Source organism: Syngnathoides biaculeatus, chromosome 11 (assembly GCF_019802595.1).
Source record: "Syngnathoides biaculeatus isolate LvHL_M chromosome 11, ASM1980259v1, whole genome shotgun sequence".
Lineage (NCBI taxonomy): Eukaryota > Metazoa > Chordata > Actinopteri > Syngnathiformes > Syngnathidae > Syngnathoides > Syngnathoides biaculeatus.
In genome coordinates, this window is record NC_084650.1 from 18,217,699 (window position 1) to 18,244,428 (window position 26,730).

At 44.2% G+C, this 26,730-nt stretch overlaps 1 protein-coding gene and 1 pseudogene across 2 annotated transcripts in view; both read right to left on the minus strand.

Moving 5' to 3' along the window:
- LOC133508374 (protocadherin-1-like) overlaps nt 1-26,730 on the minus strand; it is a 176,172-nt gene that overhangs the window by 57,657 nt on the left and 91,785 nt on the right. For both annotated transcript variants that reach the window (XM_061834311.1, XM_061834310.1), the window contains one exon: nt 19,984-20,072. The gene's annotated coding sequence lies outside the window, so the exon portion shown is untranslated. The remainder of the gene's footprint in view (nt 1-19,983; nt 20,073-26,730) is intronic.
- LOC133509284 (5S ribosomal RNA) lies at nt 9,987-10,106 on the minus strand (annotated as a pseudogene).

The window sequence follows — 26,730 nt, forward strand, 5'->3', positions numbered from 1 at the left end:
CACCGACACGGTGTTCGACGAACAACCCTACCGAGACGGGCTACGTGGGCTCCATCGAAGCGGTTGAAGACGCGGCGACCGGCTACAAACCGGTAGTCACCCTTGGTGGCGACCCCACCCCTGAGGTGGACAAAACCGAAATCGATCTTCCGCGGGCTACAAGATCCAAACTATCGCAACTCCGCTCCGGACGAAGCCGCATGCTCAATGACTACATGGCACGAGTTGACAATACTATCGTCAATCTCTGCCGGAAATGCGGACAGTGCCCTCACGACACGCAGCACATCTTCAACTGCGCAGCACCTTCCACTACGTGGACCGAATTGGACCTGTAGAAACACCCATAGGAAGTGGCTGCCTTGCTGGAACTAGAAGTCGACTGAACAATGCCATCGCCTGGCTACAACAACATCTATACATGTCTTAAAAATCACGTAGTCTGCTGTTTTTGGCAAAGTTTATCAATGGCCCAACACACATTGAGTTCAGATTCCAGGCCAAACTTGTTTTTCCTTTTTTTTTTTTTTTTTTGAGGGAGGGGGGGTGGTTCGGCGGAGCGTCAAGGCAGAAATTCTGTATGTGTTGACCCTTTTTTAAAAGTCTATTGACCCGAGTTATTCAATTTAATTTTCTTTCCACCAAGACCAAAAGACCTCGCTAAATTTAGCACCATAAGCGTGGACGTATCAACTCGACACGGTGCAAGCGTATAAATGCCAATTATGCCACTCAAAGGCAGCGTGAACGAGCCGAGAACTTGATGTGAGATCACTCTGAAAATAAAGACGAAGATACAACAAAGATTTTTAATTTTTTTTTTTTTTTTAGAAACCTATTATTATGTTATCTTAAGATTATCGCTCCAAATGTTGTTTTTTTGTCTGGAATCGGCCGTAACCTGCTGGGAGTCAGAACTGAAAGGGCAAATCTTTTGTGACACCGCACAGGGGAAGTGAAGAGCGACGCCAATTAGCACAGCAGTGGCTAAGCTGCAGCATGCTGGGAGGGAGGAGGCGGCTTGCAGAAGATGTGCGCGGCGGAACATCTGCGGCGGGAATGCTCACCCGTACGCTCAAATTACAATCGCCATCGCCTCGTTTGCTAAATTGCCCCTGCTGTCGTCTAATTAGCGCGGAATACGACACGCGAGGGGCCTCTTGTTTAGGACGACGTTCATTTTTCGGACATTCCCACAACCGGTCGCTAGTGCAATTAGCTTGCCCGTTCTTTCAAAAACAAAAAAAACAACAAAAAAAAACTGTCATGGAAATTCCAACGGAACCCCCGTCTATCGTAGGGGATACGTTCCAGACCTGCCCAAGATGCCGCATGCTTTAAACAAGTCAAACCTTTTCAAAGTACAGGCGTACCTCGGTTTTCGAACGAAAATTTTGAGATTTTTTTGCTTTGGTTTTCGAACGAAAATCGGTACTCCAACACCCCTAACAAAACACGGACATAACAGAAAGTGTGCGGTCAGACCAGCTGACCCACCCACGACGCGTTTTGTCATTGTCAATTGGAACGAACCCCCCCAAAAAACCCGGAAATAACATAACTCGCGCGGCGGTTGATTTGGTTTTCGCACGACTCGGTTTTTGAACGAAAATTTCGAGATTTTTCTGCTTTAATTTTCAAACGAAAATCGGTACTTGAAAGACCCTAACAAAACCCGGAAATAACAAAATGGGTGCAGCCAGACCAGCTGTTCCCACGACACGCTCTGTTGGGAATTCCCACCTCGCCGAAAAACCCGGAAATAACAGAACGCGTGCGCAGATAAGCTGACCCACAATGCGCTTTGTTGTGAATTCCCACCCGCTGAAAAAAATCCCGGAAATAACAGAACACGCGCAGCCAGACCAGCTGACTCACCCACTTTGTTATTGTCAATTAGAAACGAACCCCCGAAAAACCCCCCGGAAATAACATAACTCGCGCGGCGGTTGATTCGGTTTTCGAAAGTCTCGTTTTTCGAACGGAAATTTTGAAATATTTTTGCTTTGGTTGTCGAACGAAAATCAGTACTTGAACACCTCTAACAAAACCTGGACAGAACGGAACGCGCGCGGCCCTACGAGCTGACCCACCCACGACGCGTTTTGTTATTGTCAATTGGAACGAACCCCCGAAAAAAACTCGGAAATAACATAACTCGTGCGGCGGTTGATTCGGTTTTCGAACGTCTCGTTTTTCGAACAAATCGGTTTTCGAACAAAAATTTAGCCATTTTTTTGCTTCGGTTTTCGAACAAAGATCCGTAATCAAACGCCCCAAACAAAACCCCGAAATAACATAACCGAGGCACGACTTGAATTGTACAGTATTTATTAGCACCTGTGTCACTCTATCACGAGAAATGGGAGACTATAATTTAAGGTAATATCACTTTAAGGAAGGGAAAAGGCTGGCTCTCATTGGGACTGAAGTGGTTAGTAAATATGCCTCATAGTTGAGAGGCCGAGGGTTCAAATCCAGGCTTCCTCAGTCTCATCCTTCTTGTGGAGTTTGCATGTGCTTCCGTTTACCAGAGGTCAGCTGGGAAGACTCCAGCACACCCGCAACCCAAAATGAGAAAAAGTGGTATTAAAAATGGATGGATGGAAGTTCAACAAAGCCGTATCATTTCTATAATATCAAGACCCGTCCGTCTACATCTAAAGAACATATCGAGAGTGAAGACTTGTATGTCAAGCAGACCAGGAAAACCTCATCCATGCTTATACCTCAAGTATACTTGACTATTGTAATGGTCTTCTGACTGGAGCTCCAGTTCCTTCAAAATGCTGCAACTCGAATTCCGACCAGAACAAAAAGCTCATAGCCTATAACTCCAATCCTAAAGTCCTTGTACCGGCTTCCAGACAGCTTTAGAATACATTTTTAAAGTTCTGCTACCGGTCTATAATCGCTTAATGCATAAGCTCGTGAATACATGAAAGGAATGGTTCGGGGATACAAACCCAGTAGAGCTCTGAGATCGACAGACTCGGGTCAAATAGTGGAGCACAGAGTCCGAGGCAAACATAGTGAAGCAGAATTTCACTATTATTATTATTATTATTGTTATTATTATTATATATTATTATAGTTGGCAACAGAGGTGAGGTTAGCCCCAAGTGTGAATATTTTTAAATCCAGGTTGAAAACTCTTTTCTCATGCTTCCACTTTTTAATTATATTTGTTACACTCAACGCTCTTTTTAAGTCTATATTTGTTTTTCATATTTATATATACATATTTTGTTGTCATTTTGATCTTTAATTTATCTTGTTTTTTTTTCCCTGTTGTAAATGTTTAACTTCTTTGTATTCAAATGCTTTTAATCATGAAAAGTACATTGAGTTACCTCGCGTACAAATAAATTTGCTTTCTTGCTTACTGAAATTATTTCTGACATATAATGCAAAACACCATAGAAAGGCGAACAGAAAGTAGGATAGATTTGAAGGTCATTCTAAACCTTCGAACATCTACTACTTGATTACACACAGAGCTGCAACACAGAGTATACAAGAATACTGGATATTATCTGCGCAAAGTGGGGAAAAACTAAATCTACAAGGTGCCAATAAAACACAGTCATCCGAATATTTAACATTATTTACAGCCACAGGTTCAAATCTGTATGGAAGTATTCCTCCGTCTTCCCGATGAACCGATACTACAGTACACCACATATTACACGACCTATTGGTACATTGTTACTCCAAACGACCGAAATTTTCCTTTAAATATTTCTGAAACTGTCTAACTTGATCAGGTTTTGATCATTCTTAGACTTTCCATCTCCACTGAGGTCTTTCCGTCTACAAACACTTTGACGCTATTTCCAGTGTTTTCGATCATCACTGACTGAAGTGTTCCATCGTCATTTGCTGCGGCCCGAGTCGATCTTAACCCATTCACTGCATTTAACGTCGGATAGAATCCTAACGCTTACTGCCAATGACTTATATTTTCGTCAATCCGTCAATGGACCACAGGTGGGTCCCTGTAGATGGTGGGCGCTATTACATTACTTATGATTTCATGTTGACACAGATTAAGTGTAGATGAGGCTCATCCTGTTGATTAAGAGGGACACACAAAAAAAAATGTTTCTGCTTTTCATGGTTGTATATCTGTGAATAAAGAATTATTTTTCAATAAAAGGTCACGTTTTTTGTAGTTTTAATATTTGAGGTGTCACAAAAGGAAAAAAAAAATACCACCATCAAAGTCGCTATTCTGCTCGACATGTTGCGTTTACATACAAAGCCCGTTTTTGCCGCTTTTCGCAAAGAAATCATTTTTGGGGGATGAAGCCAACCCATCTTGCTGGTTGGCGAAGCGCGGGGAAAAAAAAAGCTAAATTTGTTTTGGGGAGGTTCGACGCTTATATTGTTGCAGGACGCAAAATTGGGGTCATGAAAGATTAGTCAAAATGCTCTAAAATGGCTGCCAATACGGGGAACTCTGCTTTGAGTAAATGAGAAAATAAATAATAAAAAAAATAATAAAAATGAAAGCAAATAAAAATAATGAAAATAGTCCAAATTAATGAAAAAAAAAACATTAAAATGTTGATTTCCACCAGTTCTTGCATGTTGATACTTTGGGTTCATTTTGAATGCGGAGATTTTCTTCTTCTACTGAATTTAGTTCATAAATAGTTGCATGAATTGATCTTTAAATGTTGAAAAAAATTGATCATATTAATAAGTTTAGCACTAATGACATGTATGAAAGTATGCAAGTATAACCATTCATTAAAAGTTTGAAACGCAAAAGTAGCGGGACGATTCCCGTCGAGTCTTAAACGCGAGCGCTAACGACACAAGATGGAGAGTCTTGCTCATGTCCCCCGACAGCCAATCAATGAGCTTGCCCGCCCCCGTCCCCCCCCCTCCGCACCTGAAATCCACTGGCCGACAGGTCCATCAATCAAATTGAGTGACAGCTGCAGACGGGAGTGCTCGCTCGCTCTCTTAATCGATGTCATGGATTTTTTTGTTTCTCTTGACTGCTGGGATATTACGACCGTCGAATGGATTCACTGTTACGCACGCATACGCTCGCCCAAACACTCACGTGAAATATCAAAGAGAAAACGTACAAACATATTGTATGCACACGTGCTCAGACACTGACAAAAAATAAACAGACACACACACACACAGTAACTCAAACACAATTAAAGCCTCGCACAAAAAGACACGCATCCAGCCATACACAAAAACACACAAAGACACACACAAGTGGGCTCGTGTTCGCACCACCTAAAACTGTCACATTAAACTGCTAATTTTAGTGGGTTTTTATGTTCGAACAAATATATTCATAACAGGTGAAGGAGTCAATCAGATCACTGCATAATCTGGAGAGTGACTCACAGTAAAGCCTCGGTTTTCGAACGAAAATTTTGAGATTTTTTTCCCTTCTGTTTTCAAACGAAAATCGGTACTCGAACGCCCCCGAACAAAACCAGTAAATAAAGTATTGCGCGCGGCCAGACCAGCTGACCCACGACGCACTTTGTTGTGAATTCCCATGCCGCCGAAAAACCCCGTAAATAACATAACGCGGGGCGGTGCAAGCAGCTAACCGACCCACGACGTGTACTGTTATTGTCAATTCGAACGCCCCCCCCCAAAAAAAAAACGTAAATAACATAATGCGGGGTGGTGCAAGCAGCTAACCGACCCACGACGTGTTTTGTGATTGTCAATTCGAACGCCCCCCCCCAAAAAAAAAAACGGAAATAACATAATGCGGGGCGGTGCAAGCAGCTAACCGACCCACGACGTGTTTTGTGATTGTCAATTCGAACGCCCCCCCCCCCCAAAAAAAAACGGAAATAACATAATGCGGGGCGGTGCAAGCAGCTAACCGACCCACGACGTGTTTTGTGATTGTCAATTCGAACGCCCCCCCCCAAAAAAAAACGGAAATAACATAATGCGGGGCGGTGCAAGCAGCTAACCGACCCACGACGTGTTTTGTGATTGTCAATTCGAACGCCCCCCCCCAAAAAAAAAACGGAAATAACATAATGCGGGGCGGTGCAAGCAGCTAACCGACCCACGACGTGTTTTGTGATTGTCAATTCGAACGCCCCCCTCCAAAAAAAACCGGAAATAACATAGTACGCGGCGCAAGCAGTTAACCCACCCATGACATGTTTTGTTCTTATCTATTCAAATGCCCCCCCCCAAAAAATCAATTCGGTTTTTGAACAAATCACTTCTCGAACCGTTTTCTGGAACGGATTGTGGTCGAGAACCGAGGCATCACCGTAATTAGGTACAAGTCATTGGCTGATTTCTTTTTCGCTTTCAAACACACCTGGTGGGACATAAAAAAAGGCAAAAGTTGAAAATGATGGCAAGAACTTGTAAAAAAAAGTTAAGCCATCAGTTCCAAAGACATCTGGACGGGAAATAAAAGTATTTGTGCTGGTGGCTGACCAGCTGAGGATGTTTATTAATGACCCCGGCACGTCTGCGACGGACTGCTGCACCGCCGCTGTCCACAAAGAGACGCCTGGTGCTGATCCATATTAATGAGTGGGCCGGCCTGTGTTCTCGTGCCACGTTCAGGCAAGACTGACGAACCCAAAACCCGCACCCTTTTCTTTATGTCCATGCCGGGCTGTCAATAACACCCGCAGATGCTCCCGTGATGCTCGGCGGTATCGAGGGTGGAAAAACTGAGGAGCAGGTGAAGTTTGATCTTGAACAGATGCGAGATCTGGATTTGATCCAGATCACGCGTGTTTTGACACTCAAATGATATGATTGCAAAGAAAACTGACAAGCAAGCATTTCAAAAATGTATTAACAATGTGAGTAAACTAGGATTTTCTATATTACATTGATCTGGAATGAATCTGGATTAAACTTGTTTGAAGTTATTTATTTATAAACAAAAATACTTTCAGATCTTAGGAGGAACATTTAAAATATAGATATTCCCAGCTGTTTTACATTGGGACTGTCATTAGAAGGGCATTTAAGTTGGAGTTATTGCCAGTTCATTGCTTTGTGTTAGTGAGTTGCATTCACTGCCCGTGGGACTCTCCGCGCCGTCGCGTAAATTAGAGTAACCCCAGTCACAGTGATTCTGTGCCCTGTTGAGTTGTTAGTTTGCCCCATAGTCTTCAAACCCTTGCTGCATGTCTTCTGGATCCCGCCTTGCCCTAGCGTTTCTGTACCTCTGCGTTGTCGGACTGCTACACCGTGCGTGACCCATCTTCTGGAATAAACCGCATTGAACATTATGCCTCTGCCTCGAAGTCCTGCAATTGGGTCCGCCCTCGTACCGGAGGTTCGTGACATTTGGAAAAGCAAATATAATGTTCCGATGGATGTTATTCATGTTTATGTTTAAGCTTCAAGTAGAATTTTTTTTCCCATTTCCCAGCATTCCCAAATGCAGCATAATCTTGGCATGTCGACTGATATCCGGGATTGGCGTTTCAAACCGGGGTCTGAAGAAAAGATGAGTTCCAAGTGGTCTGAAAGTTCGATTTCAAGCCTACTAATGTTTAATGGGAAGTATAGTTTCACAATGATATTTCCAGTTTCAACAATATGGATTTCACCGGCTGTCAATCAAGTAGCCGGTGGGCGTGGCCTCATCCCCACCAGGAAGTAGTTCTTCATGCGGGTGGCTGCTAACACTAACGCGCAAACAGCATTGACGTAATGAGGGCACCAAAACACTACCGACGTCAACAAGCTTCAGCTTCAATAACACTTTATTAAATCATTTCTCCCCCCCCCACACTTCCTCTATTTCTGTCGTCGGCACAATGATATACAATATTTGCCGATTATCGGCTCGCACACTGCCCATCGATCGAGTCCAATCGATGTTAAGCGTGGAAAACACCGTGAGCGAGAGGAAATATTGACGAAAACATTACACGCGTTACACGGCGGCAAATCATCTTTCATATTCATTGCGGGGAATGATGTCACATTGTGTAATGTCATTACTGCCGCCACTGCATGTCTATTAAATATTTGCATTTTTTAACATAATGACATTTTAATGTCTCGCACGAGGGGGACGGGAGAGCACCGCCACCCTCCCGCTCGCCAGCCAAAACATGTGCCCTGTACACTTCATTAGGTACACCTCATTTGGGCATTTTATGACGGATGCGTTTGAAAAACATTTTTTTTGACGAGTTGATTGGGTTTGAAAGTAGGGTTTCAAGCAAAGGTTTTAGGTTTTGAATTAGGGTTTTCATGTTATGGTAAAGGCGGCACGGGTGGGTCAACTGGAAAGTATTGGCCTCACAGTTCTATGGTCTTGGGTTCAATCCTGGACCCACTTGTGTGAAGTTTACATGTTTTAATGTTTTTCACGTTTTCTCTGGGCGCTCCGGTTTCCTCCCACATCCCCAAAACACGCGACATTAATCAGACACTCTAAATTGCCCCTAGGTGTGATTGTGAGTGCAACTGTTGTCTGTCTTTATGTGCCCTGCGATTGCCTGGCAACCAGTTCAGGGTGTACCCCGGCTCCTGCCCGTCGAGAGCTGGTAACGGCGCCAGCACTCCCCGTGACCCTCGTGAGGATAAGCGGCAAAGAAAATGGATGGATGGATTAATTGCACACTCTAAATTGCCCCTAGGTGTGATTGTGAGTGCGGCTATTTGTCTCTGTGCCCTGTGATTGGCTGGCGACCAGTTCAGGGTGTACCCTGCCTCCATCACGTTGACATCTATGATAGGTACCAGCATTTCTGTGACCCTCGTGAGGATAAGCGACAAAAAAAAACAGATAGATGGATTAACTGGACACTCTAAATTGCCCCAAGGTGAGATTGTGAGTGCGGCTGTTTGTCTTGATGTGCCCTGCGATTGGCCGGCAACCAGTTCAGGGTGTACCCCGCCTCCTGCCCGTTGACAGCTGGGATAGGCTTCAGCACTCCTGCGACTTTCGTGAGGATAAGCAGCTAAGAAAATGGATGGAAGGAAGATACGGTAAGTGGCTGCCGGCTGTTTTAAAGTATAGTGCGAAAAAATAAATGAACAAAAGGTCGCTGCAGTTAGAGAAGTGAATTGATCCAGCAGAAAAACTATGGCTAGTCAAAGGAGTCCCCGTGAAAAACAAACCCAAAGAAAAAAAACACTAAACCAAGGAACAAATATACCATAATTCCCGGCCTACAGAGCGCACCTGGTGATAAGCATGGGTACACAGAAAGAGTTTAACGCTAGTGTGGCGGCACTAATGCTAACGCAGCGGCGCTAACGCTAACTAGCGCGGCGGCTGTGAAAAAAGTTGCGGCTTGTAGGCCGGGAATTACGGTAATTACTGCTAACCAAAGCAGCAGGCGACAAGAAACGGTAAGCATACACGATAACGGTGGGCAAGAACTATATAGACAAGCAAGTAACGACAGAGCAAGTAAATAGTGCAACACTAGCATTTAGTAACAGGTGCCCCTACAGTATGAACCCAAACACCCGCTGCCCACCATGGCACGGAAACAAGCTAATATTTTTGTTTTTTGTGAAAAACTCACAAGACACGACAGAAACAAGGCTGAGAAAGGGATTTTGATGGCAAAATTATGATTCATCGACAGATATACGACTCAGAAACGTACTGCGAGCTGCGCTGACTCACCAGCTGGCTCCAGTTCAATGTCAGTGGCTTTTATTTACATGGCTTTCGCCATTCACGCCACGGACTGCATCCTCGTTTTGTCAAGACATTCATTTTCTACAAAGATACATTGTTTCTTTATACCGTAAATACTGCATACATGCTGTTTTAGAGTCAACTGAGGAGTATCTGCAACATTTGCACAGTCACCATTGTCTACTAGTCACTTTAAATTCTTCTTCTTCTTTTCCTTCCGGCTTGTCCCGTTAGGGGTTTCCACAGCGTGTCATCTCAGACAAACGCATATTTGTGTGGCACAGTTTTACACCGGATGCCCTTCCTGACGCGACCCTTCTGCGTTTTAGCCGGGGAGCGAAGCTTACAGCACCTTGGTATTCCCAAGCGGTCTCCCCTCCAAGTACTAACCAGGGCCAAACCCGGTTAGCTTCCGAGATCTGACGAGATCGAGCGTTCTCAGGGTACCGTGGCCGTAAGATAGTCACTTTAAACTGGCCTATTAGTCAGTTAAACTGTTCTAACTGCTAGCGGACTCTATCTTTTTTGCAGAATTGTCCAAAAAGTCAATGACCCTCAAAAAATTTTTAATTGACGTACTAGAGTGGCTCCAACAACTTGATTAGGAGGCGCACACCTGCTCCTCATCGAGGCTGATTACACCGGTCTATATATAGAACCCTGTGGACGGTCTGGCTTGGCCAGATCGTCGCAACTCATGCCCCGTTCCTGCACTCCCGTACTCCTGATCGTCAACCCTGGTGTACCGAACTCCGCCTGTCCTGCGACTGACCCCGTAAGCATGAGGTCTTTGATACTCCTGCCTTCTCTGATTGATCTTCCGTGTTCCGACCCCTGCCTGCCCGCGGACCAGCTCTCTACGCCCGACGTCGTGATTACCGCTGCCCCACTGGACTGACTGCCTGATCCTTGACTTTGGACTGAATAAACACTTCCTGAACTACCTTTGCGTCTCCGGAGTCCTGCATTTGGGTCCTCCTCCGTACCGATGGGTCGTGACAGTTACAGTGGTTAAAGAACCGGAATTTCCCAAACAAGGTGGGCAAGTCGCCCTTCCACACTGACATGTTGAAAAACCTACTCAACAAGTATTGTAAATACATCAGTGGCAGTAAATGGTTGGACTCGAGGTCACGAATAGAAACATCCATGGTAGCGAATTACAGGGAGTCCTCGGTCTATGACTGAGATCCATTCCTACAGGAACGACTTAACTTGGATTCCACCATTAAAGTCAGAATTTACATTGAATACTTTGTACAAAAAACAAATACAGTGAAACAAGATCATGTACTTAGCATGACTGCTGAGAGGTAGATGGAGAAGAAGAAGAAGGGGAGGCTCTGCTTAGCTATTGCGCAGGAACCTGGTCCTCAATCCTCGAGAAGTATCAAAGAACTTTGTTTTGTGAACATTCCGACATGGAACGGAACCCTTCACATGCGCTAAAATACGGGCTTTATCTTTAATAATTGTCACCATGGTCGATCGACTGAAGACTCGGTGGTGTTGGTGTCCCTCCGTTCTGTAATCTTGAACTTTGTTTCCGCGGTTATGGATTTTCTTTTGGCTGCAGAAACATTGCTAAAAGACACAGCTCTCTTCTTTGGGGGCGATAATGTCGAAAAAGGAGGGCGAAAAATGCGAAGGTAGTCCTGGCGCGCAAACACGGACAAGCATTAGCCAGACGAAATGCCGGACGGGAGACCGGCGTTGTGAAGTTGAAATGTCTTAGCTCGAGACCGTCGACGAGCTGTTTTACCAACAGGTGAGTAAACAATCAGGGTGGTCTTCAGGATACCCGAACCTATTGGGACCAGTTTTCCGTATCCTACGTCATCACTCGGGTTGCGGGTGCGCTGGCGCCCATCTCTGCTAACTCTGGGCGAGAGGCGGAGGCATTTTCTTTGCCGCTTATCCTCACGAGGGTCGCGGGGTGTGCTGGTGCCTATCCCAGCTGTCGACGGGCAGGAGGCGGGGTACACCCTGAACTGGTTGTCAGCCAAAAAAAAACAAAACATTCACACTCACATTTGAACCTAAAATATGGACATTTTAGAGTTCAATTAACCTAGCATGCATGTTTTGGGGATGTGGGAGGAAACGGGAGGCACGTGGAGAACAAACACTCACAGATCTAGACATGTTTGACATTGGAGGCCTTTTTTCCCCAACTCAACATTTTGGTTGAACTTCAAGTTGTTCCACTTTTAGATCGATTTGATATGGGAGGTTTTCACGACTTCACGGATTTGCCAGCTAAGCGAATGTGACACAACCAGTGTGCTGTTGTGTGCGTGAGTGCGTGCATGTTATCTTGCTAATTGTGTTTTCCTGACATTTATAGTCCCAGCGAGATCGTTAAAGTCTGCTGCTGTAATCAAAAGCAACAAGTCGGCCTTGTTTCACTCTTTCAATCCTCGCTTGCGCTCGCTCCAAAATGGATTGGGATGGGATTTAAAATGTATTATTATTTATATACGTCAAAATATCGTCTGTTTAACCTGCGTTCATCAAAATGCAACAAAAATGTGATTAATGGGGTAAAATGAACTCGAAAAAATATATTTACACAAATATAAATTAAGGGCGGCAAGGAGGGTGAGCAGGTAAAGTGTTGGACTCACACTTCTGAGGTCCCGGGTTCAATCCCAGACCCGCCTGTGTGGAGTTTGCCTATGTTCTCCCCGTGCCTGCGTGGGTTTTCTCCGGGCACTCCGGTCTCCTCCCACATCCCAAAAACATGCAACATTAATTGGAGACCCTAAATTGCCCCTAGGTGTGATTGTGAGTGTGGCTGTTTGTCTCCGTGTGCCCTGCGATTGGCCGGCAACCAGTTCAGGGTGTACCCCGCCTCCTGCCCGTTGACAGATGGGATAGGCTCCAGCACTTCCCGTGACCCTCGTGAGGATAAGCGGCAAACAAAATGGATGGATGGATAAATTAAGCACTAAGAATTAAAACACTGAAAAGCATTTTTTGGAAATACACAATAATGCCACTTAACTGGTTAAATGACTGAACTGCAACTTTTGGTGACTAAATATAAATATAAATACTGACAATTAAAAAACAGAGACATTTAAAAGCATATTATGGAGCTCTGGTCTCTACTAAAAGTATGTTGTTATTAATAAGGGATAACTGCAACGCAAAATCACTAAATTGATGCTTTTTGAGACTCGCAATACAATAAAAACAAAAATGAAATCTAACAATTAATAAACTAAAGAGTAAAAAAAATAAAAAAGAGTAAGCTTAAGTCTTTTTAATATGATACAAATGAAACGCAAAATGACAAAGCTTACTGTAATATTTGAACTTCATTTGAGTTATTTTCTTACAATTTAAATACTAAAATGTAATTTTTTTTTCCCGACTTTGTTTTTTTTTTTTAATCCCAGCTGAATAATTACTTAATATTATGTGAAACGATAATGAATAGAACACACTAATAGGTCACTGACAATCTATAAAAACAGGATCAGGGATTCAAAATTATTCACAATACGCAACATTTAAAAATATATTAAAGAAAAATTCAAAACGTGCAGAAAACCTCTGAAGATATTTTGAGAAAATAAATAGGGGGCGGGGGGGTCAATAGGATTAACGTTAAAGTGATTATTTTTTTTTTGTTAAATGATAGCAGTTGTGAAGAAAACATTTTGTATAAATAGTTTAGATGTTTTTGATTTACAATTCTTGTGTATGGATATGTTGTCCACGAATATAAACAAAATATTGCGTCGAACTATTCAGCCTTCAGTAAAGATAAACGAAAAATATGATAATATTATTGTGGAGCCTGAGGATGATTTTTCAAAGAAAATCATCATGTCATCGCAACACCAAAGGCCCAAAGGCTCATATTTGATTAGATTTAGATTGCATTTGATTATGCAAAGCACGCAGTGACATCCCGTCAGTAAGCGTCACCCTGATTGGTCGGGACGCGTCTCCCCAATGAGCTCAAGCGGTCCCGCTGTCAGCCGGGACCCGAACGCACCGCCCCGTCGCCTTCGGGCGGGCGCGCAGTCGAGCGGACAAACTAAATTAAATAAAAGCCAAAGAAGACGACAACGTCCCATAACGGCACAGCGTCATGACAACGGTCTCGGGAAGGTTGCGTTCAGGGACGCTTCAACAGCTCTCGGAGCGCTAAACGAACTCGGTCGGGAAATGAATCTCGGCGCGCCGTGTTAACAATTCGCCAACTTCCCGTCTGTCGTGGAGGGGATTAGCGGCTGGAAGGCAGGAAGGGAAGTTCTGGCCCGAGGCTTTTTTGAGACTCGGACAAGCCGGCGCGGAGAGGTTCCAAAAAAGAACAGGCGCTCGTCTGTCCGACGCCGACAAACAATCAGTCACGCTCGGCGACTTTTGCGACAGAGCTGGCAAAACGGATTCTCCCCGGCCGCTCTCCCTTGTCCCAAAGTTGTTTCCGCGTACGAGCCGCAAAAACTTCGGCTGCCTCGGAGGATGCTGACGACAACCTGTTCTGCGCGCCACCCGTATAATGTTCCGCCTGCCACGATTTATTCCATCTACACGATGTTCCACCTGTGTCATATTCCACTATGATTTGTTTCATCTGTAACGGGTTCCGCGTGTGACACATTGCGAGCTTGCCTTGTACGACGCCCTGCGATTGGCTCTATGGCCCACAGTCACCTTGGATCGACTTCAGCACGCCTGCACCCTAGCAAGGACAAATGATTTGGGAAAATTCATAAATGAATGATTTCCGTTCCATATCAGAGTCCATATTTAATTCCAATTCTATCAACTTCCACCCACGTTCAATTCCACCACGTTTTGTTTCATCTGTATCATCTTCCAGCGTGTCATTTCCATCCATCCATCCATCCATTTTCTTTGCCGCTTATCCTCACGAGGGTGGCAGGGAGTGCTGGAGCCTATCCCAGCTGCCAACGGGCAGGAGGCGGGGTACACCCTCAACTGGTTGACAGCCAATCGCAGGGCACATTGAGACAAATCATGTCTATCAACTTCCATGATTTTTGTCAAATCTGGACCAAAATTGTTATATCATAAGTGATGACGTTGAGATATTGCAAGCAATTTTGTGTGTTACCAAACATCAACAATAGTTGAAAAACCCAATACTTTTGATTTCTGATTCCAAATCTAGTTGATAAATTTAATGTGTATGTATGATGCGTCAATTAAATTGATTAAATTAATCCAAGATTTTCTTGGTTTCAGTCATAATGGCCCTCTGATGGAAATCGTAACTACAATGTGGTCCGCGATAAAAGCGAGTTTGACACCCCTGATCCGTTTTCTTTTGCCGCTTATCCTCACGAGGGTCACGGGAAGTGCTGGAGTCTATCCCAGCTGTCAACGGGCAGGATGCGGGGTACACTCTGAACTGGTTGCCAGCCAATCGCAGGGCACATAGAGACAAACAGCCGCACTCACAATCACACCTATGGGCCATTTAGAGTGTCCAATTAATTTTGCATGTTTTTTGGGATGTGGGAGAAAACCGGAGTGGCCGGAGAAAACCCACGCAGGCACAGGGAAAACATGCAAACTCCGCGCAGGCGGGGCCGGGATCAAACCTCCAAACTGTGAGGCCAACGCTTTACCAGCTGACCCACCGTGCCGCCCTGCATAACTATTCTTTTTTTTTTTTTTTTTTAATACATTGTGGATTTCACCTATTGCGGGGGTGGATGGGAACCTAAACCGCGTGACGAACAAGCTATTACTGTATATCACCGGTGTCAAACTCAAGGCCCGGGGGCCAGATGCGGCCCGCCACATGATTTTCTGTGGCCCGCGAAGGCAAATCACGTGTATCACACTTCTATGATGTTTGCCAAATCCGGACCAAAAATTGAAATTGTTACATCATAAATAATGACGTTGAGATATTGCAAGCATTTTTGTATTATCAAACATCAACAATTGCTGAAAAACCACAGGGCGACGCGTGTCATTTTTCACCATATATTTCATTTTTTCCTGTGACATGTTCCACCCATGTCACATTCAACTTGGCATTGCACCACCCAAATCATAAACCACCATATTTATCATAATCCAACAACATTGTTCCACCAGGTTTTTTTGTTCACCTGTGTCATGTTCCACCTGCATCATATTCCAAGTTTTGTCTTCCCACTGTCGTATTTTACCTGTTTTATTTTTACCTATATCGTATTCCAACTTTGTCAATATTCAACTAGCTTGGTATCACAACCCGTGTCATTTTCCACCAGTCTTGTAACAGTGTCGCATTACATTTGTGTCATATTCCACCATTTTTAGTGTGACATCTGAACAGTTTTGTATCATATTCCCCTAGATTTCTGGTCCACGCATATCAGATTCCCTTTCACCTGTGTTGTATTCCCCCAGTTTTGTGATCCGCCATCATCATCGTCAGGATATATTGCATAAAACCAGTCTTGGATTCGAACTGTGTCTAGTTTGACCTCTTAGGACAGGGCTGCTCAATGCGTCGATCACGATCGACTGGTTTCTTTTAGGCAGCACACAGAACTTTATCTAACAAGGACCGCTGCTCCGCCACACTCTCTTTTTCCTAGTTTACCTTTAATCCCCCCCCCCCCACTCTTAAAGACGTACACTCATAATTACAAATGTTACAGCACTTACACAGCCCATCAATCTGTTTTATAATGCTGCTGCACCGCTGCTTTAGTTAGCAACACAGTCTGGGCAACGTAGAGCAAAGACGAGCTAGACGTGCTGCTTATGGTTACTTTTGATATTAATGGAGAAAGTTAAAAAAAAGAAATGTTGTTGTTTTAAGATGCAATGACTGTCGGAGTATGTGAATAAAGTGGTTAAACTGGACGAGATTTTCTCTTTTCCAAGTGGGAAAGGTCTGGTCTGAAGCCAAAGTGGAAAGTGCAGGATAAGATGGTGTGTCATTTGAAAATTCCACCTTGGCACAGCCTGATCCAGGATGAAAGCTAATTCTGCATTTTAAATATAGGAGGCAACATCACATTAACCTTAAAACGGTTTTGGAGCATCATCATCATCATCATCCCCTCCTGTCGTCGGTAGCTCGCGAGAGGCTGGCTGCTTGAAAAGTAGATCTTGGGGTAAAAAAAAGTCTGGCCACCCCTGTTTTAAGAGGTTCGCCCTAAATCAGTGGTTGTCAAAATGGAGTCCGTGGACCCCCAGGGGTTGAAAATGGTCTTTCCAGGGGGTCCGAAATGTGAAGACAAAAAAACAAAATCGTCTGGAAGCTAATCATGATGTGAGAATCGCCCTTTCCATTGTTGAACCACGTTTTGATTTATTGCGTAAAAATAAAAAGCAAGAGCGCGTGAGCCACTAAAATTGAGTAATTCTTTGTACCAGAACGTCATAGCTGTGTCCAGCACTACATTATTGACGAAAGTTGAGGTTGGGGGTCCGGGAGCTTTTTGAACGACTCACTGGGGGTCCGGGTCCTAAATCCTGTACCAGCTGAATCATGTTCCCCGCTGCATCATATGCCAACAGTATGATGTGTCATAACATAAAAGATTTTGTTCTACCTTTTGTTGATCTTTTTAATGTTTCACACGCACGTTTTCTTCTGCTCTATTTTCCGTTGCGAAGTGTGTGACCGCACGAGAACGGTTTGGCTGGAGCGCCGATGCGCAGGGATGTGGTTTTCCAGAACCTTTTCCTGTATCATAATTTTCTTTCCCAACGGTTTTCTCCATCTCTTTAATGTTCTATCTAATTTCTGTTCCAGCTGATTTGCATCCCATCTGTTGACGTTTCAATCAGTGTCTTTCTCCAAAATTGCGACACATCTGCCAAAACTTTTTCTTCACGCATGTAAGCATCAATACGGGAAACAGTAGGCTGTGAATGATTCAGGGTATCCCGCTGCGCAGCTAGCAGCTGAGGCTAACCTGCTCTGACAAGAACCTCAAGTCGCTGGCGCTAATGCGGGCCGGGAAAAGCTCAACGGGGACGCCGGCAATTTCATTCGGTTGCCAGTGCTCCATTAACGTCAGATGGCGACAATGCGGTGAGCTGACCGGTAATCATTGATTAAACTTTCGAGCCATAACGTGAGCTTTAACAAACATGATATAAGTAGATTGAATTAGTTTTACATTCATGTGATTTAGTTTTAAAGTATGCGGACACGAAGGCGCTAAATGATTTAGCCGCGTATGCTAAATGTTACATCCGGCAGTTCTCTGAGACTTTCTTGTCGTGACCCATCTTTGTCTCAACAGACGTGAAAATGACTTGCCTCCCAGCCAATCACAGCAAGAGTTATTATATCAGTCAGTGTTAGTGTCAAATGTCATTTGCTGTCTCGCTTCTGTATTGGATTCTATTTTTGTTGGATTTTTTTACGCTCTTTGGTGTAACATTCCCTGCGTTACTCCTTCCTTGTTAGTTGCTGCCTGTTTGTGTCAATTACTTTTTGTTATTCACATCTATAGCCGTTTGTGGATTAGACTTTTAGTTTTAGTAGGTTTTCCTGCCAGTTAGTAGTGACCTATGTTACTCATATTCTTATCGTACACTTTGTGTTAAGCTAGCTACGCTTCAGGACAGCAACGACTTGTTGAAACGTTTTTAGCAAAGGACCAGAAATTCCTTCCACGATTTGTTCCTGCTTTTGAATTCAACCTGTCGCAAGTTGTGACTGCCATAACAAACGCATATTCTAAAATCAAATATAGTGAAGAAAATAAGTATTTGAACACCCTGCTATATTGCAAGTTCTCCCGCTTAGCAATCATGGAGGGATCTGAAATTTTCATCGTGGATGCATGTCCACTGAGAGAGAGATAATTTAAAAAGTAAAATCCAGAAATCACAATGTTTGATTATTTTAATGATTTATTTGTGTGATACAGCTGCAAATAGGTATTTGAACACCTGAGAAAACCAATGTTAATATTCGGTACAGTCGCGTTTGTTTGCAATTATAGAGGTCAAACGTTTCCTGTGGTTGTTCACCAGGTTTGTACACACTGCAGAAGGGATTTTGGCCCACTCCACCACACAGATCTTCTCTAGATCAGACAGGTTTCTGGGCTGTCGTTGAGAAAAACAGGGTTTCAGCTCGCTCCAAAGATTTTCTATTGGGTTTAGCTCTGGAGACTGGCTAGGCCACACCAGAACCTTGATATGCTTCTTACGGAGCCACTCCTTGGTTTTCCTGGCTGTGTGCTTCGGGTCATTGTCATGTTGAAAGACCCACAGCCATGACCCATCTTCAATGCTCTGACTGCGGGAAAGATGTTGTTCCCCAAAATCACACAATACATGGCTGCGGCCATCCTCTCCGTAATAGAGTGCAGTCGTCGTGTCCCATGTGCAGAAAAACAACCCCAAAGCATGATGCTTCACAGTAGGGATGGTGTTCTTGGGATGGAACTCATCATTCGTCTTCCTCCAAACACGGTTAGTGGAATTATGACGAAAAAGTTCCATTTTGGTCTAATCTGACCACAAGACGTTCTCCTCTGTATCATCCAAATGGTCTTTGGCAAACTTCAGACGGGTCTTGACAAGTTGCTGGTTTAAGCAGGGGAACCTTCCGTGCCGTGCATGATTTCGAACCATGACGTCTTAGTGTATTACCAACAGCCACCTTGGAAACGATGGTCCCAGCTCTTTTCAGGTCATTGGCCAAGTCCTGTCGTGTAGTCTTGGGTTGGTTGCACGGGGCTCCACTCCGATTGAGATTGACCGTCGTGTTGAGCTTCTTCCTTTCTCTCATGATTGCTCCAACAGTGGACCTTTTACCACCAAGCTGCTTGGCAATTTCTCTGTCGCCCTTTTCAGCTCTGCGGAGTTGTACAAATTTGTCTCTGGTGTCTTTGGACAGCTCTTTGTTCTTGGCCATGTTACAAGTTTGAGTCTTACTGATTTTTGTCTTTATGCAACTAACGACCTGACGCAGATGCATCTGATTCAGGATCATAGATGGAGTGGAGGTGGATTTTAAAGGCGGACTAACAGGTCTTTGAGGGTCAGAATTCTTGCTGATAGACAGGTATTAAAATACTTATTTGCAGCTATATCAGACAAATACATGATTAAAATATCATACATTGTGATTTCTGGATTTTTCTTTTTAGATGATCTCTCTCACAGTAGACATGCACATACGATAAAAATTCCAGACCCCTCCATGATTTCTAAGTGGGAGAACTTACGATATAGCAGGGTGTTCAAATACTTATTTTCTTAACTGTAAAATACAGGACACGCCTGCCACCATTTTGATTTTTAACTGACCAAAAACCAACAACACATGCGGAAACATTTGTTTTCTTGACTTAAATGATATGAAGAATCTGTTTGCCTACCAGACTTGGTGATTCTGAGTGCGACACCGTAGAGATGTGATTGGTGAATTCCAGCAAGGGGTGCCCTATGAAGAAATCGAAGAGCGAGTCTGAAAAATAAACGCAGACAAACAAGGATGGATAAATAAAAGTAGCAAATGGCACGTCCAGCATTTGAACAGTAAAAGTATTGATCCGTTTTCAAATCAAATAACACTGATAGGGATGGTACATTTAAAATGCTCTGACATGAACAGTTTATGAGTAAATGTAACAGAATAAGTGTGACACATTATCAACCATCTCTGGTCATATGTTAACATCAAATGTTATATGATAACAACTGTCATCAAATACACGCTCACGCACAAACGCACTTTTTTTTTTCCTAAATAAAAGCAGCTGTACGGTATTGCGCTCCATTATGAATTTAGTCAAGGCGTTCCCGGTTTGGCTGCTTGTTTTCCAGCGAGCTGATGACAAAGAATGCACGCTGATGATTTGTATGAATTTTATGAAAGTTGCTCGTTGTCTCGCGTCTGTCTGTCTGCTTTCCTTCAGACTTATACGGGGGACATCTGCTGTTTTGTTCTCATCGGGGCGTCGCCTCGGGCCACAAAGACGTCCGGGGGCTCGGACAACGAGGAGAGTGTTCGGCTGTGGAGTGTCTCGGACTTCCTGTCAGATGATGATGAGGATGAGGATGATGATGGAAAATGGGAAGAATGACTGTGACTTCAGAGCATTCCTATTAGTGGATGAAATATTTCACTTGCATAATTCGTCATATTACAGGATTTTGAGGCGATGCTATAATTTGTTGTGGTAAAACAATTCCTTGCCGAAAAAAAACTCTAAATACACAAAAATAAAAGGTAAATTCACAAAGCTTTTAACCGTTTGAAATTCTGAATAACTATCTTTTTCTTTGTCTCTAACTATCTCTTCATCCATTTTCTTTGCCGCTTATCCTCACGAGGGTCGCAGGGGGTGCTGGAGCCTATCCCAGGTGTCAACGGGCAGTAGGCGGGGTACACCCTGAACTGGTTGCCAGCCAATCGGAGGGCACATCGAGACAAACAGCCGCTCACAAGCACATACTCACACCTAGGGGCAATTTAGAGTGTCAAGTTAATATTCCGTGTTTTTGGGATGTGGGAGGAAACCGGACTGCCCGGAGGATAACCCACAGAGGCAAGGGGAGAACTTGCAAACTCCACACAGGTCGGGTCCGGGATTGAACCCCGGGTCCTCAGAACTGTGAGACCAACGCTTTACCAGCTCCTCACCGTACCGCACTCCATAACTATTCATTTTTTAAAATACATTGTAGATTTCACCCATTGCGGGGGGTGGATGGGAACCTCAACCCCGTGATTAACGAGATATTACTGTATATCACAGGTGTCAAACTCAAGGCCCAGGGGCCAGATGCGGCCCGCAAAGGCATGCATCAACATATATGATTTTTGTCAAATCTGGACCGAAAATTCCAAATTGTTATATCATAAATGACGTTGAGATATTGCAAGCATTTTTGTGTTACCAAATACCAACAATAGTAGAGTTAGGCATGTTCTGCTGCGTGGGTTTTCCTCGGGGACTGCAGTTTCCTCCCACATCCCAAAAACATGCATTAATTGGACACTCTAAATTGCCCCTAGGTGCGACTGTGAGTGCGAATGCTTGTTTCCATGTGCCCTGCGTTTGGCTGGCGACCGGTTCAGGGTGTATCCTGCCTCCTGCCCGAAGAGGGATAGGCTCCAGCACTCACCGCAACCCTTGTGAGGATAAGCAGCACATATAATAGATGGATGGAAATATCATTGCGTGTGTGTGTGTGTGTGTGAATGATGGCCTCTCAGTATCAGGAAAGCAATCCAATTATGAGGATAATTTGTGCAGCCGTCTCACGCTGGTGAGAGGCACTTTGTAATATTTCCTGCAATTCCTCGCGGGCTGATCATATATTCTTTATGGGGGCATTGTCATCAACATAATAATCAGAATCACATGCCAGTGACTTCTCCCTCCTCCCAGTCAAACGTGCCCGCGATGCCTCGACTTGGCGAAAACTAAAATGAAAGTCTGGCTGAGCGGGGCGGGACGCCGATTGACTTCCTGCCGGCTGCTGATGGCGACAGGAAGTGGCGGGAGGCGGCAGGAAGTGGCGGTGGTCCTGCTGGAGTTTATGATGCGTGCAAATGGAGGAATCTGCATACGCCGGCAGACGCGCGTTTGCCTGATGGTTGTCGGGACGCCGAGGTGATCATCATCATCATCATCATCATCGCGATCGTCCTAATGACAATGACGCCACATGAGTTGCAAAATGGAAGAAAAGATGGGAAACTGAGAGGAAGATGCTTTAGGGACACCCACTGATCCTGGCGTCGGCACATTTTTTGTACCCAGGGGCAAGTTTGACTCCGAGGTGGGCTCGGTCATTAGTGGACGACGTTAGAAGTACAACACAGTTTGGCCGGCGTTTCAATTGAGCCGGTGATAGCTCGAGTTGGGCGAACACCGTTTTCATCTCTTTGAAGTTTTATCCCTACAAATAAAATTGTGGGATTTATTTCTTGTATTTGATCACCCAGCTATATTGCAACTTTTTCCACTTTGAAATCACCGAGGGGTCTGAAATTTTCATCGTAGGTGCATGTCCACTTTGAGAGAGATAATCTAAAAAGAAAAACCCAGAAATCACCATGTATGATTTTTTTTAACGATTTATTTATGTGACACAGCTGCAAATAAGTATTTGAACACCTGTCTATCAGCTGGAATTCGGAAACCCAAAAACCTGTTAGTCCGCCTTTAAAAGTCCACCTCCACTCCATATATGATCCTGAATCAGATGCACCTGTGTGAGGTCGTTAGCTGCATGACGACACCTGTCCACCCCATGCAATCAGTAAAACTCAAACTTGTAACATTGCCAAGCCCAAAGACCTGTCCAAAGACACCAGAAACAAAATTGTACAACTCCACACGGCTGGAAAGGGCTACGCAGAAATTGCCAAGCAGCTTGGTGGAAAAAAAGGTCCACTGTTGGAGAAATCATTAGAAAATGGAAGAAGCTAAACATGTCGGTCAATCTCAGTCGGGGGAGACCCCCATGAAAGATATCACCTCGTGGGGTCTCAATGATCCTTAGGAAGGTGAGGAATCAGCCCAGGACTGTACCACAGGACTTGGTCAATGACCTGAAAAGAGCTGGGAGACACCGTTTCCAAGGTGGCTGTTGGTAATACTCTCATGGTTTGAAATCATCCATGGCACGAAGGTTCCCCTGCTTAGACCAGCACATGTCAAGGCCTGTCTTAAGTTTGCCAAAGACCAATTGGATGATATAGAGGCGTCATGGGAGAAACGTTTGTGATCAGATGAGACCAAAATTTAAATTTTTCGTCATAATTCCACTAACCGTGTTTGGAGGAAGACGAATGATGAGTTCCATCCCAAGAACACCATCCCTACTGTGAAGCATCATGCTTTGGGGTTGTTTTTCTGCACATGGGACACGACGACTGCACTCTATTACGGAGAGGATGGCCGCAGCCATGTATTGTGTGATTTTGGGGAACAACATCTTTCCCGCAGTCAGAGCATTGAAGATGGGTCATGGCTGTGGATCTTTCAACATGACAGTGACCTGAAGCACACAGCCAGGAAAACCAAGGAGTAGCTCCGTAAGAAGCACATCAAGGTTCTGGCGTGGCCTGGCCAGTCTCCACACCTAAACCCAATCGAAAATCTTTGGAGGTAGCTGAAACTCTGTGTTTCTCATCGACAGCCCATAAACCAGTCTGATCTAGAGAGGCTCTGTGTGGAGGAGTGGGTCAAAATCCCTCCTGCAGTGCGCGCAAACCTGGTGAACAACTACAGGAAACGTTTGACCTCTGTAATTGCAAAGAAAGGCTGCTGTACCAAATCTTAACATTGGCTTTCTCAGGTGTTCAAATACTTATTTGCAGCTGTATCACATCAATAAATTGTTAAAAAATCTTACATTGATGATGACGATGAAAATTTCAGTCCCCTCCATGATTTCTAAGCGAGAGAACTTGCAATATAGCAGGTTGTTCAAATACTTATTTTCTTCACTGTATACCACTGATTACTTCCTTAGATTTTGGCATTTTGACAAATACAGTGATTTTTGGACTTGGATCATATTGGACAATCATATTGGATCATACATAGAAAGAAAACATAAACCTGAAAATATGTGAACTTCATCTTTAGCCGCATGAAAACTTTTTTTTTTTTTTTCCCCAAGGTGTACACGGATGACGTCTCGCTTGTAGCGTCGGCGTGCGATCAGAGTCGGCCGTCTTGTAAAGTTGTGTAAGTCGCGCATTTGTTGTAATTCAACGTCGAGTGCCTCTGACGATACGGGGGAAGCGCTTCAGCTCCAAACAGTGACCACACCACAAGCGGAACACGGCGCGGCAAGCTAAAACCCGCAGGGACGCCGGATAAAAATAGTGGCGCGTAATTAAGACCGCATACACATGCGACAGCCGCCGTGCACATGTGTTAATATGAGATTTAATACTTCTCCTTCTCCCCCCAGACTTGTCGGAGATGAGAACGCGCAGAAAACAACGCAATCATCAAAGCCTTCATCTCCGTTTTGAGTCCCCATTGTTTCCGGCCGCTTTGACCGTTTTAAACGTGCAAATAAACTGCAGATTGTCTCTCATTTGGATTAGACCGCCGCTAATTCTCCAGATGTTGCCGCTTAAATGGTAACCCTTTAAATATCCGCTCATCCGTTTGTTCACAAAACCAACAAAGAATGATATCAAAATGTATTTCCGCCATTTAAAAAAGTGCGTTTTTTTTTTACAGCCGCGGTGGTACCTTGATTTACAAGTTCAATTGACTATAGCATCAAGTTTGGAACTCAATTTACTTCAGGTACATTTCCATCATTGAAATGAATTGTAATACCATGATTTTTTTCTTTTTAAAGGGGAAGTCCACTCATTGAAAATAATGTGTCAGATAGGTCATGTCATTGGTACTGTATATTTAAAATAAAGATTTTCATAATATATCATTTAAGGTTGTTTATATTGGCAATTTTGAAACTTCCTGGTCGCTGACATTTTGGCAAGTCACGTGACCTACGTGCGTGATGTGACGTGTCATCTGCTCAACCTGAGGCTCGGTTACGTTCCTACACAGTTATTGTCAGCGCCAATTTCTCGGATTTATCCTCATGTGATGAAATAGAAGTGTCAACGGAGGTATACGTCTGTACAGATTTGAACCTGTGGCTGTCAATAATGTTGAATATTCAGATGGTTCTTCGGAGCTTGCTTCCTCACGGCTGGTTGCCGGACAAAGCTCGGTCGTTAGCGGCCGGCTGCGACCAAGCGCGCACACGAGCGGCCGGCTGCCGGACGAAGCTTGCTCGCCAGCGGCCAGCTGCCGGACGAAGGTCACTCGCTACCAAGCTGGCTGCCGGACGAAGGTCGCTCGCTAGCAGTTGGCTGCCGGAGCTCACTCATTCACAGCCGGCTGCTGGACGAAGCTCGCTCACGATTGGCTATCGGACAGAGCTCGCTTGCGGCCGGCTGCCGGACTAAGGCTAGCTCCCTCGCACCTGGCTGCCGAAGCTCGCTCGCTCAGGGATGGGCGTCGAAGCTCAATCGCTAGCATCCGGCTGCCGAAGCTCGCTCGCATCAGGCTGCCGGTGCTCGCTCGCTAGCGGCCGGCTGCCGGAAAAACCTTGCTCGCTCGTGGCCGGCTGCTGGAGCTCTGGGGTCATTTGTTTAAGCACTTATGTCCCGCGCGTAAGCCTCTGAGTAGTCAGACTCCGCGTTATTCCCCTCGGAAGAACCATCCGAATATTCAAAGTAATTACAGCCACAGGTTCAAATCTGTATGGACGCATTCCTCTGTCTTCCCAATCAACCGATACTTTATTCCTTCATCAGATGAGGATAAATCAGAGAAATCAGCACCGACAGTAACTGTGAAGGAACGTAACCGAGCCTCAGTTTGAGCACACGACAAGTCACATCAACCTATGTGCGTCATGTGACTCGCCAAAACATTCAAAATTGCCGATATAAACAACCTTAAATTATATCTGATGAAAATATTTATTGTAAAATTACATTAACCATGACATGACCTATCTGATACATTGTTATCGTGGACTTCCCCTTTAATGAAGAAAACCAGCACAACGTTATGATTAACATTATTAGAATTATTATGCCTGAAATACAAATATTGTATTGTTAAAAACTGGTGGAAATTTTTTTCAGACTTTCCAAGGGATGCTACTGAGTGAGTTTTGGGAGGCTTTTCATCATAAAAAAACAAAAATACAGTATACATTTCACAAATATACAAACTGAATTTGAAGGCCACCAAGCGCGGATTCTGAGGAAAAATAATAGAGGAGGATTCCAAAAAGGCCTCGCCACCACCTGCTGTTCCTAATATGTGAATCCAAACTGTAAATCTGTTTTTCATTTAAAGACTTTAATGGGAAATATGGCAAATAATGCATTAAATCTGCTTAAACGCATTTTTTTTTTGGGGGGGGGGGCTGTTATATTGATGATAATGTGCCGTTAAGCCGGATGTTAATGCCCATTTGTTCAGAATTAACAGCAGTATTACGTTTACTCAGAATATGACTGAATGGAAATATTAACGATTAAGTTTGTCGCGTTAGATGTTTGTGTTGGTGTTACGGCGCGGCCACTTTCTTTTTTTTTTTTTTTTTTTCGCCGGCTG